This window comes from Schistocerca nitens, chromosome 1 (genome assembly GCF_023898315.1).
Source record: "Schistocerca nitens isolate TAMUIC-IGC-003100 chromosome 1, iqSchNite1.1, whole genome shotgun sequence".
Classification (NCBI taxonomy): Eukaryota; Metazoa; Arthropoda; class Insecta; order Orthoptera; family Acrididae; genus Schistocerca; species Schistocerca nitens.
Window position 1 is genome coordinate 328228901 of NC_064614.1, and position 19150 is coordinate 328248050.

Consider the following 19150-nt stretch of genomic DNA (forward strand, 5'->3'; position numbering starts at 1 on the left):
CTCTCATATTAATTTAAAGAACTTTAACAGGATCAACTCATTAGCAAGAACCTTAACAATTTATACCATTAAAAACAGGGCTTAAAACTTGATATATATGAGCAGGCAAATGCAAGTAAGAATTCACACCAAATAGACACGACTGCAAGAATATTCAAACAAACTGAATTTACCACTACATTAAATTAGAAGTGAGTGCCACGAAAGGCACTAACAATTCCCAAGCTTGGGTAAAAATATTAAACAATAGGAACGCCCACCCAAGGCTAACAAATAACCCAACTGACTGTGGCTGCTGGAAAGCCCTTAACAATTTATAACCTGAATAAAATCCCTTAAATAATAAAATACAGAATCCTCCAAAATACAAGAAAATCTGGGAAGACATACAGATTATATGTCACTACCAGCTGGTACACACCAGCGGAAAAATTGACAATGACCCTTAAATAAATACAGAATCCCCCAAAATACAAGATAAGCTGGGAAAACATACAATTTAAGTGTTACTCCCAAGTATCACACACCAGCAGAAGCGTTAACAATGACCCTTAAATAAATTTACAGCCCCCTAAAATTCGCGAAAAGGTGGCAAGTTACAGCAGACAGTTATCACAGCCAACAGGCAACTAGCAGGCAAATTTCACGCTGACTGTAGTTAGCTAAGACTGAATAAAAAGGAAAAATTCAATAGTTCATACTTTACGGCTAAAGGGCTTTAAAATTTAACACGCTCCGGAACTAGCGATAAGGGTGCAAGGCTTAATCGAGTAGATAAAGAGCAGGTTTAGTGACAAGGAACTTCGGGCTTGCAGAGAACGCTTCAAAGCTTATGTGCTTGTTGAATTCACAATACTGAGTAGATCAAGATTTGCGACACTTCGCCGTGGCACGTATGAAACAGTCAAATTTGCTTAACTGGTGCCAACACGTGGCGGCTAGTAGAAGCGCCATATGTGCTGCTGGTCACGGCGGAGTTTCGAGTCCTTCCTCGAGCATGGGTGGGTGTCTAGAATGAAATTTTCACCCTACAGTGGAGTGTGCGCTGATATGAAACTTCCTGGCAAATTAAAACTGTGTGCCGTACCGAGACTCAAACTCGGGACCTTTGCCTTTCGCGGGCAAGTTCTCTACCGAAAGAGCTACCCAAGCACGACTCATGGCCCGTCCTCACAGCTTTAATTCCGCCAGTAACTCGTCTCCTACCTTCCAAACTTCACAGAAGCTCTCCTGCGAAGTCAATCGCACTGTTACACTACTCGACATCTAGCTACAGCCACATCTTCTGTGAATGGTTTTTAATAACTATGAACATAATTTCAGGAAATAAGACTGACACTGTTGTATTATGTGCTGTGCCACTTGACGACACCTACTAGTTGTCGTGAGATATTCGACTCGGAGCGGTGGCGTCACCAGTATAAGCGTATGCTGTACAGAGAGTCCGGAGAGGCCGAGGCGGGCAATCTGTTGTGAGCCTACCACTACGAAGATACCAACTGCCGGCTGCAGTCAGCCGCTGCAGCAGCTGCAAGTCTGCCATGGAACTAATCTGACGTTTGACTACATTGTAAGCTGCACATTACTGGGTGACATTTCTATTGGAATTCGAATTAGCACCCAAAACTGTATGAATCGTAATTATCTACGATGGTGTTATTGTGGTCTTCAGTCCTGAGACTGGTTTGATGCAGCCCTCCATGCTACCCTATCCTGTGCAAGCTTCTTCATGTCCCAGTACTTACTGCAACCTACATCCTTCTGAATCTGCTGAGTGTATTCATCTCTTGGTCTCCCTCTACGATTTTAACCCTCCACGCTGCCCTCCAATGCTATATGTGTGATCCCTTGATGCCTCAGAACGTGTCCTACTAACCGGTCCCTCCTTTTTGTCAAGTTGTGCAACATACTCCTCTTCTCCCCAATTCTATTCAATAATTCATCATTAGTTATGTGATCTACCCATCTATCTTCAGCATCATTCTGTAGCACGACATTTCGAAAGCTTCTATTCTCTTCTTGTCCAAACTATTTATCGTTTCACTTCCATACAAGGCTACAATCCATACAAATACTTTCAGAAACGACTTCCTGACACTTAAATCTATACTCGATGTTAACAAATTTCTCTTCTTCAGAAACGCTTTCCTTGCCATTGCCAGTCTACATTTTATATCCTCTCTACTTCGACCATCATCAATTATTTTGCTCCCCAAATAGCAAAACTCCTTTACTACTTTAAGTGTCTCATTTCCTAATCTAATTCCCTCAGCATCACCCGACTTAATTCGACCACATTCCATTATCCTTGTTTTGCTTTTATTGATGTTCGTCTTATGTCCTCCTTTCAAGACACTGTCCATTCCATTCAACTGCTCTTCCAAGTCCATTGCTGTCTCTGATAGAATTACAATGTCATCGGCGAACCTCAAAGTTTTTATTTCTTCTCCATGGACTTTAATACCTACTCCGAACTTTTCTTTTGTTTCCTTTACTGCTTGCTCAATATACAGATTGAATAGCATCGGGGAGAGGCTACAACCCTGTTTCACTTCCTTCCCAATCACTGCTTCCCTTTCATGTCCCTCGACTCTTATAACTGGTTTCTGTAAAAAATTGTAAATAGCCTTCCGCTCCTTGTATTTTAGCCCTGCCACCTTCAGAATTTGAAAGAGAGTATTCCAATCAACATTGTCAAAAGCTTTCTCTAAGTCTACAAATGCTAGATACGTAGGTTTGCCTTTCCTTAATCTTTCTTCTAAGATAAGTCGTAAGGTCAGTATTGCCTCACGTGTTCCAATATTTCTTTTTTTTTTTTTTTTTTGGTCATCAGTCTACTGACTGGTTTGATGCGGCCCGCCACGAATTCCTTTCCTGTGCTAACCTCTTCATCTCAGAGTAGCACTTGCAACCTACGTCCTCAATTATTTGCTTGACGTATTCCAATCTCTGTCTTCCTCTACAGTTTTTGCCCTCTACAGCTCCCTCTAGTACCATGGAAGTCATTCCCTCATGTCTTAGCAGATGTCCTATCATCCTGTCCCTTCTCCTTATCAGTGTTTTCCACATATTCCTTTCCTCTCCGATTCTGCGTAGAAACCTCCTCATTCGTTACCTTATCCGTCCACCTAATTTTCAACACTTGTCTGTAGCACCACATCTCAAATGCTTCGATTCTCTGCTGTTCCGGGTTTCCTACAGTCCATGTTCCACTACCATACAATGCTGTACTCCGGACGTACATCCTCAGAAATTTCTTCCTCAAATTAAAGGCCGGTATTTGATATTAGTAGACTTCTCTCGGCCAGAAATGCCTTTTTTGCCATAGCGAGTCTGCTTTTGATGTCCTCCTTGCTCCGTCCGTCATTGGTTATTTTACTGCCTAGGTAGCAGAATTCCTTAAATTCATTGACTTCGTGACCATCAATCCTGATGTTAAGTTTCTCGCTGTTCTCATTTCTACTACTTCTCATTACCTTCGTCTTTCTCCGATTTACACTCAAACCATACTGTGTACTCATTAGACTGTTCATTCCGTTCAGCAGATCATTTAATTCTTCTTCACTTTCACTCAGGATAGCAATGTCATCAGCGAATCGTATCATTGATATCCTTTCACCTTGTATTTTAATTCCACTCCTGAACCTTTCTTTTATTTCCATCATTGCTTCCTCGATGTACAGACTGAAGAGTAGGGGCGAAAGGCTACAGCCTTGTCTTACACCCTTCTTAATACGAGCACTTCGTTCTTGATCGTCCACTCTTATTATTCCCTCTTGGTTGTTGTACATATTGTATATGACCCGTCTCTCCCTATAGCTTACCCCTACTTTTTTCAGAATCTCGAACAGCTTGCACCATTTTATATTGTCGAACGCTTTTTGCATGTCGACAAATCCTATGAAAGTGTCTTGATTTTTCTTTAGCCTTGCTTCCATTATTAGCCGTAACGTCAGAATTGCCTCTCTCGTCCCTTTACTTTTCCTAAAGCCAAACTGATCGTCACCTAGCGCATTCTCAATTTTCTTTTCCATTCTTATGTATATTATTCTTGTAAGCAGCTTCGATGCATGAGCTGTTAAGCTGATTGTGCGCGATAATTATCGCACTTGTCAGCTCTTGACGTCTTCGGAATTGTGTGGATGATGCATTTTCGAAAGTCAGATGGTATATCGCCAGACTCATATATTCTATACACCAACGTGAATAGTCGTTTTGTTGCCACTTCCCCCAATGATTTTAGAAATTCTGATGGAATGTTATCTATCCATTCTGTCTTATTTGACCGTAAGTCCTCCAAAGCTCTTTTAAATTCCGATTCTAATACTGGATCCCCTATCTCTTCTAAATCGACTCCTGTTTCTTCTTCTATCACATCAGACAAATCTTCACCCAATATTTCTACGGAATACAAACTGATCTTCCCCGAGGTCCGCTTCTACCAGTTCTTCCATTCGTCTGTAAAGAATTCGCGTTAGTATTTTGCAGGCGTGACTTATTAAACTGATAGTTCGGTAATTTTCACATCTATCAACACCTGCTTTCTTTGGGATTGGAATTATTATATTCTTCTTGAAGTCTGAGGGTATTTCGCCCCTCTCATACATCTTGCTCACCAGATGGTAAAGTTTTGTCACGACTGGCTCTCCCAGGGCCATCAGTAGTTCTAATGGAATGTTGTCTACTCCCAGGCCTTGTTTTGACTCAGGTCTTTCAGTGCTCTGTTAAACTCTTCACGCAGTATCGTTTCCCCCATTTTATCTGCATCTACATCCTCTTCCATTTCCATAATATTGTCCTCAAGTACATCGCCCTTGTATAGACCCTCTATATACTCCTTCCACCTCTGCTTTCCCTTCTTTGCTTAGAACTGGGTTTCCACGTGAGCTCTTGATATTCATACAAGTGGCTCTCTTTTCTCCAAAGGTCTCTTTAATTTTCCTGTAGGCAGTATCTATCTTACCCCTAGTGAGATAAGCCTCTACATCCTTACATTTGTCCTCTAGCCATCCCTGCTTAGCCATTTTGCACTTCCTGTCGATCTCATTTTTGAGACGTCTGTACTCCTTTTTGCCTGCTTCATTTACTGCATTTTTATATTTTCTCCTTTCATCAATTAAATTCAATATTTCTTCTGTTACCCAAGGATTTCTATTAGCCCTCGTCTTTTTACCTACTTGATCGTCTGCTGCCTTCACCACTTCATCCCTCAGAGCTAACCATTCTTCTTCACTGTACTTCTTTCCCCCATTCCTGTCAATTGTTCCCTTATGCCCTCCCAGAAACTCTGTGCAACCTCTGGTTCTTTCAGTTTATCCAGGTCCCATCTCCTTAAATTTCCACCTTTTTGCTGTTTCTTCAGTTTTAATCTACAGTTCATAACCAATAGATTGTGGTCAGAGTCCACATCTGCCGATGGAAATGTCTTACAATTTAAAAACTGGTTAATAAATCTCTGTCTTACCATTATGTAATCTATCTGATACCTTCTAGTATCTCCAGGATTCTTCGATGTATACAACTTTCTTTCATGATTCTTGAACCAAGTGTTAGCTATGATTAAGTTATGCTCTGTGCAAAATTCTACCAGGCGGCTTCCTCTTTCATTTCTTTGCCCCAATCCATATTCACCTACTATGTTTCCTTCTCTCCCTTTTCCTACTCTCGAATTCCAGTCACCCATGACTATTAAATTTTCGTCTCCCTTCACAACCTGAATAATTTCTTTTATCTCATCATACATTTCTTCAATTTCTTCATCATCTGCAGAGCTAGTTGATATATAAACTTGTACTACTGTAGTAGGCGTGGAGATAAGAGAACCACTTGTATGAACATCAAGAGCTCAGATGGAAACCCAGTTCTAAGCAAAGAAGGGAAAGCAGAAAGGTAGAAGGAGTATATAGAGGGTCTATACAAGGTCGATGTACTTGAGGACAATATTACGGAAATGGAAGAGGATGTAGATGAAGATGAAATGGGGGATACGATACTGCGTGAAGAGTTTGACAGAGCACTGAAAGACCTGAGTCGAAACAAGGGCCCCGGAGTAGCAACATTCCATCGGAACTACTGACGGCCTTGGGAGAGCCAGTCCTGACAAAACTCTGCCATCTGGTGAGCAAGATGTATGAAACAGGCAAAATACCCTCAGACTTCAAGAAGAATATAATAATTCCAATCCCAAAGAAAGCAGGTGTTGACAGATGTGAGAATTATCGAACAATCAGTTTAATAAGCCACAGCTACAAAATACTAACACGAATTCTGTACAGACGAATGGAAAACTAGTAGAAACCGACATCGGGGAAGATCAGTTTGGATTCCATAGAAATTTTAACTATATATGACCATGCAGCTTTGCTAGAATTGAAATGATAATTAAATGAACACCCTAGCTGCAAGCAGGCGTTGATACACTTCATTGGGGACATGTTGAAAATGTGTGCCCCGACCGGGACTCGAACCCGGGATCTCCTGCTTACATGGCAGACGCTCTATCCATCTGAGCCACCGCGGGCACAGAGGATAGTGTGTCTGCAGGGACTTATCCCTTGCACGCTCCCCGTGAGATCCACATTCCCAACATGTCCACAACACTACATTCGTAGTGCGCCTATTAGATGTTTGCCCATCATACTCATTACTCGTGGCAGATTAATCTACCAAGTCCCGTACGAGTTCGGGCATAGCGTGTGCGTTCGCACACAAGAAGGTCAAAGGCCGGGAACCCATATTTATTTTAAATATATATGACCATGCAGCTTTGCTAGAATTGAAATGATAATTAAATGAACACCCTAGCTGCAAGCAGGCGTTGATACACTTCATTGGGGACATGTTGAAAATGTGTGCCCCGACCGGGACTCGAACCCGGGATCTCCTGCTTACATGGCAGACGCTCTATCCATCTGAGCCACCGCGGGCACAGAGGATAGTGTGTCTGCAGGGACTTATCCCTTGCACGCTCCCCGTGAGATCCACATTCCCAACATGTCCACAACACTACATTCGTAGTGCGCCTATTAGATGTTTGCCCATCATACTCATTACTCGTGGCAGATTAATCTACCAAGTCCCGTACGAGTTCGGGCATAGCGTGTGCGTTCGCACACAAGAAGGTCAAAGGCCGGGAACCCATATTTATTTTAACTATATATGACCATACAGCTTTGTTAGAATTGAAATGATAATTAAATGAACACCCTAGCTGCAAGCAGGCGTTGATACGCTTCATTGGGGACATGTTGAAAATGTGTGCCCCGACCGGGACTCGAACCCGGGATCTCCTGCTTACATGGCAGACGCTCTATCCATCTGAGCCACCGCGGGCACAGAGGATAGTGTGTCTGCAGGGACTTATCCCTTGCACGCTCCCCGTGAGATCCACATTCCCAACATGTCCACAACACTACATTCGTAGTGCGCCTATTAGATGTTTGCCCATCATACTCATTACTCGTGGCAGATTAATCTACCAAGTCCCGTACGAGTTCGGGCATAGCGTGTGCGTTCGCACACAAGAAGGTGAAAGGCCGGGAACCCATATTTATTTTAACTATATATGACCATGCAGCTTTGCTAGAATTGAAATGATAATTAAATGAACACCCTAGCTGCAAGCAGGCGTTGATACAATTCATTGGGGACATGTTGAAAATGTGTGCCCCGACCGGGACTCGAACCCGGGATCTCCTGCTTACATGGCAGACGCTCTATCCATCTGAGCCACCGCGGGCACAGAGGATAGTGTGTCTGCAGGGACTTATCCCTTGCACGCTCCCCGTGAGATCCACATTCCCAACATGTCCACAACACTACATTCGTAGTGCGCCTATTAGATGTTTGCCCATCATTGTCGGGGCACACATTTTCAACATGTCCCCAATGAAGTGTATCAACGCCTGCTTGCAGCTAGGGTGTTCATTTAATTATCATTTCAATTCTAGCAAAGCTGCATGGTCATATATAGTTAAAATAAATATGGGTTCCCGGCCTTTGACCTTCTTGTGTGCGAACGCACACGCTATGCCCGAACTCGTACGGGACTTGGTAGATTAATCTGCCACGAGTAATGAGTATGATGGGCAAACATCTAATAGGCGCACTACGAATGTAGTGTTGTGGACATGTTGGGAATGTGGATCTCACGGGGAGCGTGCAAGGGATAAGTCCCTGCAGACACACTATCCTCTGTGCCCGCGGTGGCTCAGATGGATAGAGCGTCTGCCATGTAAGCAGGAGATCCCGGGTTCGAGTCCCGGTCGGGGCACACATTTTCAACATGTCCCCAATGAAGTGTATCAACGCCTGCTTGCAGCTAGGGTGTTCATTTAATTATCATTTCCATAGAAATACTGGAACACGTGAGGCAATACTGACCTTACGACTCATCTTAGAAGAAGGATTAAGGAAAGGCAAACCTACGTTTCTAGCATTTGTAGACTTAGAGAAAGCTTTTGACAATGTTGACTGGAATACTCTCTTTCAATTCTGAAGGTGGCAGGGCTAAAATACAAGGAGCGGAAGGCTATTTACAATTTTTTACAGAAACCAGTTATAAGAGTCGAGGGACATGAAAGGGAAGCAGTGATTGGGAAGGAAGTGAAACAGGGTTGTAGCCTCTCCCCGATGCTATTCAATCTGTATATTGAGCAAGTAGTAAAGGAAACAAAAGAAAAATTCGGAGTAGGTTTTAAAATCCATGGAGAAGAAATAAAAACTTTGAGGTTCGCCGATGACATTGTAATTCTCTCAGAGACAGCAAAGGACTTGGAAGAGCAGTTGAACGGAATGGATGGTGACTTGAAGGGAGGATATAAGATGAACATCAACAAAAGCAAAACGAGGATAATGGAATGTAGTCGAATTAAGTCAGGTGATGTTGAGGGTATTAGATTAGGAAATGAGACACTTAAAGTAGTAAAGGAGTTTTGCTATTTGGGGAGCAAAATTACTGATGATGGTCGAAGTAGAGAGGATATTAAATGTAGACTGGCAATGGCAAGGAAAGTGTTTCTGAAGAAGAGAAATTTGTTAACATCGAGTGTAGATTTAAGTGTCAGGAAGTCATTTCTGAAAGTATTTGTGTGGAGTGTAGCCATGTATGGAAGTGAAACATGGACGGTAAATATTTTGGACAAGAAGAGAATAGAAGCTTTCGAAATGTGGTGCTACAGAAGAACGCTGAAGATTAGATGGGTAGATCACATAACTAATGAGGAGGTACTGAATAGGATTGGGGAGAAGAGGAGTTTGTGGCACAACTTGACCAGAAGAAGGGATCGGTTGGTAGGACATATTCTGAGGCATCAAGGGATCACCAATTTAGTATTGGAGGGCAGCGTGGAGGGTAAAAATCGCAGGGGCAGACCAAGAGATTAATACACTAAGCAGATTCAGAAGGATGTAGGCTGCAGTAGGTACTGGGAGATGAAGAAGCTTGCACAGGATAGAGTAGCATGGAGAGCTGCATCAAACCAGTCTCAGGACTGAAGACCACAACAACAACAACATGCTGTTTGTAGTAGGTTACCCGCACTCCTATTTTTTTATTCATTATTAAACCTACTCCTGCATTACCCCTATTTGATTTTGTGTTTGTAACCCTGTATTCACCTGACCAAAAGTCTTGTTCCTCATGCCACCTAACTTCACTAATTCCCACTATATCTAACTTTAACCTATCCATTTCCCTTTTCAAATTTTCTAATCTACCTGGCCGGTTAAGGGATCTGACATTCCATCCTCCAATCCGTAGAACGCCAGTTTCCTTTTTCCTGATAACAACGTCCTCTTGAGTAGTCCCCGCCCGGAGATCCGAATGGGGGACTATTTTACCTCCGGAATATTTTACCCAAGAGGATGCCATCATCATTGATCCATACAGTAAAGCTGCATGCCCTCGGGAAAAATTACGGCCGTAGTTTCCCCTTGCTTTCAGCCGTTCGCAGTACCAGCACAGCAAGGCCGTTTTGGTTAATGTTGCAAGGCCAGATCAGTCAATCATCCAGACTGTTGCCCCTGCAACTACTGAAAGGCTGCTGCCCCTCTTCAGGAACCACACGTTTGTCTGGCCTCTCAACAGATACCCCTCCGTTGTGGTTGCACCTACGGTACGGCATCTGTATCGCTGAGGCACGCAAGCCTCCCGACCAACGGCAAGGTCCGTGGTTCATGGGGAGAATTTCATCTACCATACATTGAAGTATTATGCTAGTACATGTAAAATTCCAGGAGTAAGAAATCTTTTGTGAATAATTACACGACATTCCAAGCAATATTACACTGAAGAGCCAAAGAAACTGGTACACCTGCCTAATATCGTGAACTTAGAAGTGCCGCAGCACGACGCGGCATGGACTCGACTAATGTCTGAAGTAGTGATGGAGGGAACTGACACCATGAATCCTGCAGGACTGTCCATAAATCCGTAAGAGTACGAGGGGGTGGAGATCTCTTCTGACAACAAGTTGCAAAGCATCAGCTATGCCCATTAATGTTCATGTCTGGGGAGTTTAGTGGCCAGCGGAAGTGTTTAAACTCAGAGAGTCTTCTTGGACCAACTCTGTAGATATTCTGGGCGTGTGGGATGTCGTAATGTCCTGCAGGAATTGCCCAAGTCCGTCGGAATGCAGGTGATCATACAGGATGCTTACGTTCGTGTCACCTGTCAGAGTCACATCTAGATGTGTCAGGGGTCCCATATCACTCCAACTGCACACGCCCCACATCATTACAGAGCCTCCACCAGCTTGAAAAGTCCCCTGCTGACATGCAGGGCATATGGATTCGTGAGGTTGTCTCCATACCCGTACTCCTCCATCAATTTGAAAAGACCCGGTAACATGATTACAGTCATCAACAGTGGAATGTCGTTGTCGACAGGCCCAGGTGAGGCGTAAATATTTGTGTCGTGCAGTCATCAAGAGTACACGAGTGGTCCTTCGACTCCGAAATCCCAAATCGATGTTGTTTCGTTGAATGGTTCGCACATTGACACTTTTTGATGGCCCAGAACTGAAATCTGCAGCAATTTGTGGAGGGATTGCACTTCTATCACATTGAACGATTCTCTTCAATCGTCGTTGGTCCCGTTCTTGCTGGATGTTTTTCCGTCCGCAGTGATGTTGGACATTTGATGTTTTACCGAATTCCTGATATTCACAATAAGTTCGTGTAATGTTCGCACAAGAAAATCTCCACTTCATCGCTACGTCGGAGATGCGTCCAAAGTCACTTAAATCTTAACAGCCTGCCAACGTAGCGGCAGTAACCGATCTAACAACTGCGCCTGACACTTGTTGCCGACAGCAGCGCCGTATTCTACCTGTTTACATATCTCTGTATTTGAATACGCATGCCTATACCAGTTTCTTTGACACTTCAGTGTAGATTCAAATGGTACGTTTGGCCCGTTACTTGAAGTCCTTTATTTAATTTTGAGTGTCTGGATGTATTCACTCTCCAAAATTGTGAATTTCACACTGGCTGTTTGAGGCTTCGATTCCAAACTCGTGTCTCTTGGTTTAAATAAGGAAACCAAATTCCGTAGGCGGCTCCTCCGATGTGGGACTGGCTGTTACTGACATATCTAGCTAGACACTCGTGCTTACGTTTATGGACTTTTTATCGCCAATGGTGTTGGCGTTAATGTTGCCCAGACCAGTTTCAAGAACTAACTTCTCATAAGTATTACCCTGTGCTTGCTGTAATTAACTGATTGTATATTCTGGACTACAATGGCGACCACGCTATGTGATGTAAAAATTTTATGTTTTTTTGTCTTAAGAAAAGTCTTGTTGAGTATAGTAGTTCGATCTTATAAACTATTTTGTATGTACTGTGTTGCCTTTGGTGTTTTAGAATATAAGTGGGCTGTAATTTTATTTTATTATATATTTGTTAAACATTGAGTCTTGGTCTGAGTGAGTTTTGTTTTTAGGAATATAATTCTACATATAATAATTATTTTATGGAGTATGGTTTTTGTCAATGTGAAGAGTGAACTTCGAGTTGGGACTAATTTATAGTATCTATATTTGGGGTGGGGTTGGGAGGAAGTTAATAGACAAAGGTGCCAGTTATTTTGATAAGATTCGTAATCCTCTCTTGGCCAATGCTCATATGTTGTTTTTTCAAATGACCAGAGTCACTGATTCTGTAAATTGAGACTGAGTGGTTAGTGCTGAATTTTAGTGTTGACGTCTTGTATCCACTGGATGTACTTTCCTTGTATGTTTCCAGCTGTCAGTGCTGCTCACTCTCACATTGTATTTATGTAAATTGTTTTGCCTTATTCCACTAGTATAGGCTTATTTTCATAAACACTTTTACTAATAAATTACACAAGTTTAATTTAAAATGTTTTGAGTTGTCATTCTGCCCTTTCCACTCTGGACACCGCTGTAAAATTTGTACATAAATGTAGTCGGCAACACGTTGGGGAAATTGCTGGATCCGGCCGAATTTAGGTGAAAATTGACGAAATAATCTACTTTATGCTTTTCCCATATTTCCACTTTTTTCTACAGTGGCAGCTGTTGGTGGTAACCAAGGATTTTTCTTTATAGAACTGTTTTTTAAGTCTTTATCGTATGTGTTAAACAGGCAGCAGTATTTTTAAATTTTCTGAATGTTAAATTCATTGTCTACATGCTCCAGTTCAGACACTGAAAGGCAAAACAATGATCATGTTTCACGTGTGGCTGGATGGCGGCCGAAAGGCAGCGCGAAAAAGCGGCGATCAAATGTATCAGGGCGCATTCCCTGTGTGCGTGCATCACTCTACCGTCCCGCCATGAGCGAAAACGCTACGTGAGCGGAGATCCATTCAGCGAAACGCAGAGTATGTCGTCAGCGCAAATTTCAGCACAAACGCGCGAGGAATAGCAAAAACAAAATGTGAACGTTTCTGTGGCCCTTTGCTGGAGCACCTAGTAAACTGAAAAATTCAACAGTAAGTCTTTTCCGTAATCATTACAGATTCGTTACGGTCAAGCGTACTAAACCAGGAAATTAATATATAGTGATTTAAGATAGAGGGAAACTGCTGCCAAAGTAAACAGGGTTGAGCAGTAATACTGCGCTTCAGAAAATCATCTATTTTTTGTTGCGAAAGAAATTCCACTGAAATTTCTTTTTAATGATGAATATGAAAACTTTCTGTTGTTACAGGAGCTGGACATGCATAAATTGCATACTTTCCTTCTGCCATCATCTTCTGCTCCCCAGATAGCAAGACCTAAACCACTACGTTTATTGTTTCATTTCCTAATCTTGAACCTACTAGATTCTGCCACCTTGTCTTAATTTTGGTGATTTTGACATTACAAGCTCATTTCAAAATATGCCATTCAGTTGTTTCTAAAGAAGCACTTCGAATCTATACTTTGTTCTACGGGATGGCTATGGCGATACTTGAATGGCGTTTCCAGGTACTCTTTGCACTTCTGTGTGTGGACAGAGCCGTGATCAATTTAAACAGAAGTGATATTAAAGTGTGTCTTCTCTCCATCACCTATTTCCAAAGCTCCATGTTTCGATGCTGAATTAGTTCCTGCCTCTTCGAACGACTCAAATCCTAGCATCTGGCTTAATAAAACTAGTCTGATGCGGTCGTTTCAGCATAAATTGCTTCCCACGTACACCTCTAGCTATTCAACGATTTCCATCGTTTCCATAGTCAATCGAGTAATCAAACAATACCACTGCGGGGTGGCGGGTTTGAGGTTCGTTATGTCGTCTCTGTTTTTTACCCAGCGTTTCAAGAGCTTATAGATTACTACGATGAATATCCAGAAAGTAACCTGAATCAGATTCTTGTAGCCTACATTACACATATCCACATTTCAGCTGGTCTGGACTGAAAAGGAGTGTCACACTCGGGATGCTGCTAGGAGCAAGGAAAGATTCGGGGATACATTACAATGTTCACTGTTTTAAATAACACGTGTATTCAGAAAATTTATTATTTCACACACACAGTTTTATTTTTTCGAAAATCACATCAGTTTGTAATACGTTACCCAATACGAGACACACTTCTGAGCCTAAATCTCCTCATCTTCCAGTATTCGTAAATTACTATTCCGAAAATAATTCTTTAAGGTACTGATGCTCGCTTGATACTCAACTCGTCAAGCGGATTTATAACATGACGGCAGAGCACAAATTATACTATGCAGAAATGAAACATACCTTTGAAGTGTTACAGTTCTCCGGAAATTTCACTTTTACCAGCTGTAGAATCGCGTGACCTTAAAGCTTTTGTCTCACCATGTCCGTACACAATCATTCGACGGCTCGCGTTCCCAGTTTGCAACTTACACTACATCGCATTTCGCCGTGGGGCTCGACGGTGACAGCAACACATTTTGAGCGAAAGAAGCATGAGGCTGCTTCGGCATTCCGTGTATGCCTTCGGTACCACTCAAACTGCACCGCTGTAAGCAACACCCGCCTCTAAGACGCTAGTACACCTGACTCTGCGCTCCAAAAGCACCATATCTGGAAATTACATTATTAATGACTTCTTATGTTACGTCGTATCGCCTCCGTAATTCTTCCTATTATAAAATCTATACTTGAAGAACACTTCATCTTAATTTTACTTATCTACCCTATTACTTATTTTCCACGCGATCCTAAGTGGTTTGAACTGTTTCTTGTATTATTTCTGGATCTTTGGAAAGCCCATTAACAGCATTGTAATTTGCTACATCGTCATCAAGTACCATATTCAATATTTCCACCTTTCCTGCTTCTGTCTAACTATACAATACTCTACTACATTTTACTCCGTTATTTTTCCTGTTCTGAATTATATCAGAAGAACACCTCATCTTAATTTTACTTTTGTATCTTATTAACTATAACAATTACGATTTTTTCCATAGAATCGTGAGTGGTTTGAACTGTTTTTTGTATTGCTGCTGGATCTCTGAAAAGTCAGCTCTGTATTTTCGTATGTCTTCATTAATTGTAATACTGAACGCAATTATGTATTTTCTCTATTCTGGCCTTTACCTAAGAAAGCAATAATGTACTACGTCTTACTGGTTTTAGATCAAAATTTAAATTTATTAGAAAATCTTGAAGAGTATTACAGAAAATTTCACCAATTTTTCTACATCATATTAGATATGTTCTCTAACTTCCTGTTTTTATATCTTTTTCCCAGTCGTCTGTCAAAATTAAAACAAACATTGGTTCCTCTGGAAATTGCTTATTCAGTTTTTATGATACTTAGTATTTCTTGAGTTATTTTACACTATTCTGTGAACAGATTATTAAATTATAACAATATTTAATTTCTATAAACACAGGGTGAATAATAACAAACTGCAAGAACGAACTCCCGACTGTAAATGGAGGAAAAAAGGTCTTATACTTATGTGTACGGAAATTCGTCGTTGCCACAGTACCTCTCGACGACGAATTAAAGTTCCTCTGACCACGTGTCATGTGTTCCTTATGTGCTGCAAGTTATGTGATTGACGTAGCATACTGTAAGCAGCAGAATGGTCCGGCAATAATGTCGGGAAGAAGCCGAGATGGTATCTGTGTACGTCCAAGAGGATAGAAACGGTCGAGAGGCAGCACGGCTATACCAAAACAAGTATTCTCACAGATACCGATCGCATCACACAACATTTCAAGCCTTTTTTGGGCTTTTGCGTGATCATGGGCCCATCCAGATGGACGAACGTGCAGAGAGGCTGTGGAATGTGCATACACCTGATTTGTTGGGCCAGGTTCTACAGGATATTGAAACGAAACCTAGTACAAGCCCAAGGCAAGTGTCTCGCCAACATGGTGTAAGCCTAAGTGCGTTTGTGTGTATCCTGCATGGCAACCGTCACTATCCCTATCACCTGTAAAGAGTGCAAGGATTATCAGCAGCGGATTTCCCTCTACGGGAAGGATTTTATCCATGGTTTTTGCACCATATCATCACAATTATATGGTTTCTGTCATCAGCCTTCTTTAGCGACGAAGCAGCCTTTACCAGAAGTGGCATCATAAATCTGCATAATTGTTATCTGTGGGGTACAGACAACTATAGGGATATGGTTGAAGTGTCTCTTCAGCATCGCTTCACCATCAGTGTGTGGGCAGGGGTTCTAGGTCACCACGTACTGCGTCCGGTTATTATTCCACAAAGCCTCGACGAAGGAACGTACCTCGACTTCCTGTATTTGGGGTGCTTGAGAATGCGCCTTCAGCAATAATACAGGTTTTGTGGCTTCTGAATGATGGAACTCCACCCCACTTCAGCATTACAGTTCGCTGAAACCCCAACAACATTTCCCCCGTACTTTGGATAGGACTCGGAGGCCCTGTAGCATGGCCTGCTAGATCACCTGAATTAAATACCCTGAATTTTTACCTCTGAGTGCATCTGAAAAGCGATGTGTAAGCTGAATCAGTTCCTGATGTGCAGACTCTTCAACAGCCTGATCACGACGCCAGTGACGTTACCCGGAGAGAGGCCGTAACGTGCGAAGAATGCGACAGTCCACGATGCGACGTATGAACGCGTGCATTGCATCCCATGGAGGCGACCTTCAACATCTGTTGTGAGGTGGATGCGGTGTAGCTATGTGCCGCGTTGCAGGAAGATTTGTTCTTGTTTGACGCACACCGTCCATTTACGGACACATGTTCATAGGACCTTTTTTCCTCCGTTTCCAGTCAGCAATCCGTCCCTGCAGTTTGTCGGTTTTATTAACGTCCACCCTGTGTGGTTGCGTAATGCTCTGTTTGCCGCGAGTCCACGCAGATGACATGCTTGGCCTGTCCTTGAGATTGGGTAAGCAAAGCAGGGGAACTCCTCATCCACCCTCTCTCCCTCCCCCCCCCCCCCGCCCTCTCTGTCTCGCTGTCCATCTCATCAGTGTTACTATATGGCCAAAAGCGCTTGCACCCCCACATTGTATCTTGCTGCAAATCTAAGTACAGTACTTTTCTTTGTTTATGACGAAGATAAATTTCTTGTCCCTACCTAAAGCTTCGATACTCTCCTTATCCTCTTTGTTTTAGCTGCATTTGTCGCTCGGGATTAGCCGAGCGGTCTAAGGCGCTGCAGTCATGGACTGTGCGCCGGGTCCCGGCGGAGGTTCGAGTCCTCCCTCGGGCATGGGTGTGTGTGTTCGTGCTTAGGATAATTTAGGTTAAGTAGTGTGTAAGCCTAGGGACTGATGACCTTAGCATCCCATAAGATTTCACACACATTTGAACATTTTTAGCTGCATTTTCTGTGATTACGACTTTCCTACACAAACCAACGTTATTTGAGAGCAGCCTCACTGAGTTTGAGCCACTACTCACTAGGTTAGTCAAGCATGTGGATACATAAGTTCCCGATGACATGCAGATCCATTTCATTTACTTTCTCCAAGCAGGGTTACACTGTCTGCATATCGTTATGAGAAGTGAACATTTATCACTTAAGACTGGAACGTAAGAAAGAGGTACTGGCGAAAGTGAAGCTGTGAAGGCTGCTCATAAGTCGTGATTCGCTAGCTCAGGCTGTAGAGTGCCTGGGTGCGCAAGGAATAAGTCCCATCCTCGTGACCTCATCCTGCATCATTTTAATTTCCAGCTGACGTAGCTTGCCAGACTTGGTTGCAGGCCTGGATCAGTCGACGTATGTTGTAGAGGAGAGCTGGACACACGCACAGCGTCAGGGATATTACTGAGGTGGTATCTTACTACTGCGTGGTATATAGACTGCCATCAAATGTAACAGTTTAAAACTTCCACAAAATTTAATCTGAGTGTGTACTTCCCTGATAATTCGAATTATTTGGGTAGCGCCAGTGGTTTCTTGGTATGTTTCTTCCACTTCCGTTATTGTTTTCCTCTTTCCTTATGGCTACCATGCTGAAGAACAATAATGAAAGGTGTTACAGCCTTCTTAGTAAATGCATATTTGTATACCGTTTTCATTTCCTTAGTGTTTTTGCAAAAAATCCCTTGAATTCTCATCTTTTTTCTTGTGAGTCATTCTCGTGGATAACTCATTTCTGTCATGTTGAATTATTAAACCCAGACATTGCTTTGCGTTAACTTTTACCTGATAGTGAAATACATACTTTGGCTATACAAGCGCCCAAAGCTCTCAAGTTCGATTTTCCAGAAGGAGTTCTTTCCCAGATGGATATCTACTAGGTACTACAGTCTTCATTATTAACGGAAAGCGCAAGAAGCTATATGTTTTAATTAGTCATGTAAACGAGCTCCTTGCCAATTTTTGGTTCGACACACAACGTAACAATACATAGCGACCTTAATATATTACGTGATTTAAGACATCCACGGTTTCCAACACAAACGAAATTACCTAACTAAGCAGGGTGATAATTTACAACATACCCTAAGAGGGTCACTTGGCGAAAGGCACTTTTTTGGATATATGTCTGGCATAAAGTTTTACTCGTTGCGTACAGCAAACATTTCTGTTAAAGTTTACGAACAGATCAGGTGTTATTGACTTTCGTGATAGGATGTGATAGACGAAAACTTAGATGGTAATAATATACACCGAAAATTTTCACACATATTAAGAGTTACTCAGACTCAAAATTTTTACTCAGAAAAAAAAGAGGATAGCGAGAGACATTAGCTAGTAGTTACGAGACTCTATTGTTACATGTCTATTTTGACTACAGTGTTTCCCTTACTGTATGTTGTCGACCCTCGTGATGAACGTAATAGAGGCATTAATATAGATATGAGTACACTGAACATTGGTACACCGCTAAAACAGTTCATCAAATAATTATCACAAATTGTAATAACCACCGCATCTCTAACACCAATATACCATAGTTTGCAGCTTAATGTAGCGCATTGGCCTAACTGGTCAGAAATGTGCGAAGTGGGAAGTGCATTACAGCCGAACCAGCTGCAGGCTAAAGCCGATGTTATGTGTTACAAAACAGAACACAGCTGTTGAGCATTACGAGGCCAGCCAGCCAAGTGAGGTGAGAAAGTAATTGGCTCAGCAGCACCTAAACAGAATAACGCAAAAGCCTTTCCGGACTAATACCGACAGAAGTGTTTAGTATATGTGCCACAAGGCGATGTAAAGTCCAACCAAGCGCAGCCCTTGAGCATATAAATAGCTAGCCACTTTTTTACTGAA

General features: G+C 42.3%; 5 non-coding genes across 5 annotated transcripts; 1 reads left to right on the forward strand and 4 right to left on the reverse strand.

Annotated features, from left to right (window-relative positions):
* Window positions 1-6446: 6446 nt before the first annotated feature.
* Trnat-ugu (transfer RNA threonine (anticodon UGU)) lies at window positions 6447-6521 on the reverse strand. The gene has a single exon. It is a non-coding gene; the product is annotated as a tRNA-Thr (tRNA).
* Window positions 6522-6852: 331 nt separating this feature from the next.
* Window positions 6853-6927, reverse strand: Trnat-ugu (transfer RNA threonine (anticodon UGU)). Its single transcript has one exon. It is a non-coding gene; the product is annotated as a tRNA-Thr (tRNA).
* A 331-nt stretch (window positions 6928-7258) lies between these two features.
* Trnat-ugu (transfer RNA threonine (anticodon UGU)) lies at window positions 7259-7333 on the reverse strand. Its single transcript has one exon. It is a non-coding gene; the product is annotated as a tRNA-Thr (tRNA).
* Window positions 7334-7664: 331 nt separating this feature from the next.
* Trnat-ugu (transfer RNA threonine (anticodon UGU)) lies at window positions 7665-7739 on the reverse strand. Its single transcript has one exon. It is a non-coding gene; the product is annotated as a tRNA-Thr (tRNA).
* A 458-nt stretch (window positions 7740-8197) lies between these two features.
* On the forward strand, window positions 8198-8272 carry Trnat-ugu (transfer RNA threonine (anticodon UGU)). The gene has a single exon. It is a non-coding gene; the product is annotated as a tRNA-Thr (tRNA).
* The last annotated feature ends 10878 nt before the right edge of the window (window positions 8273-19150 follow it).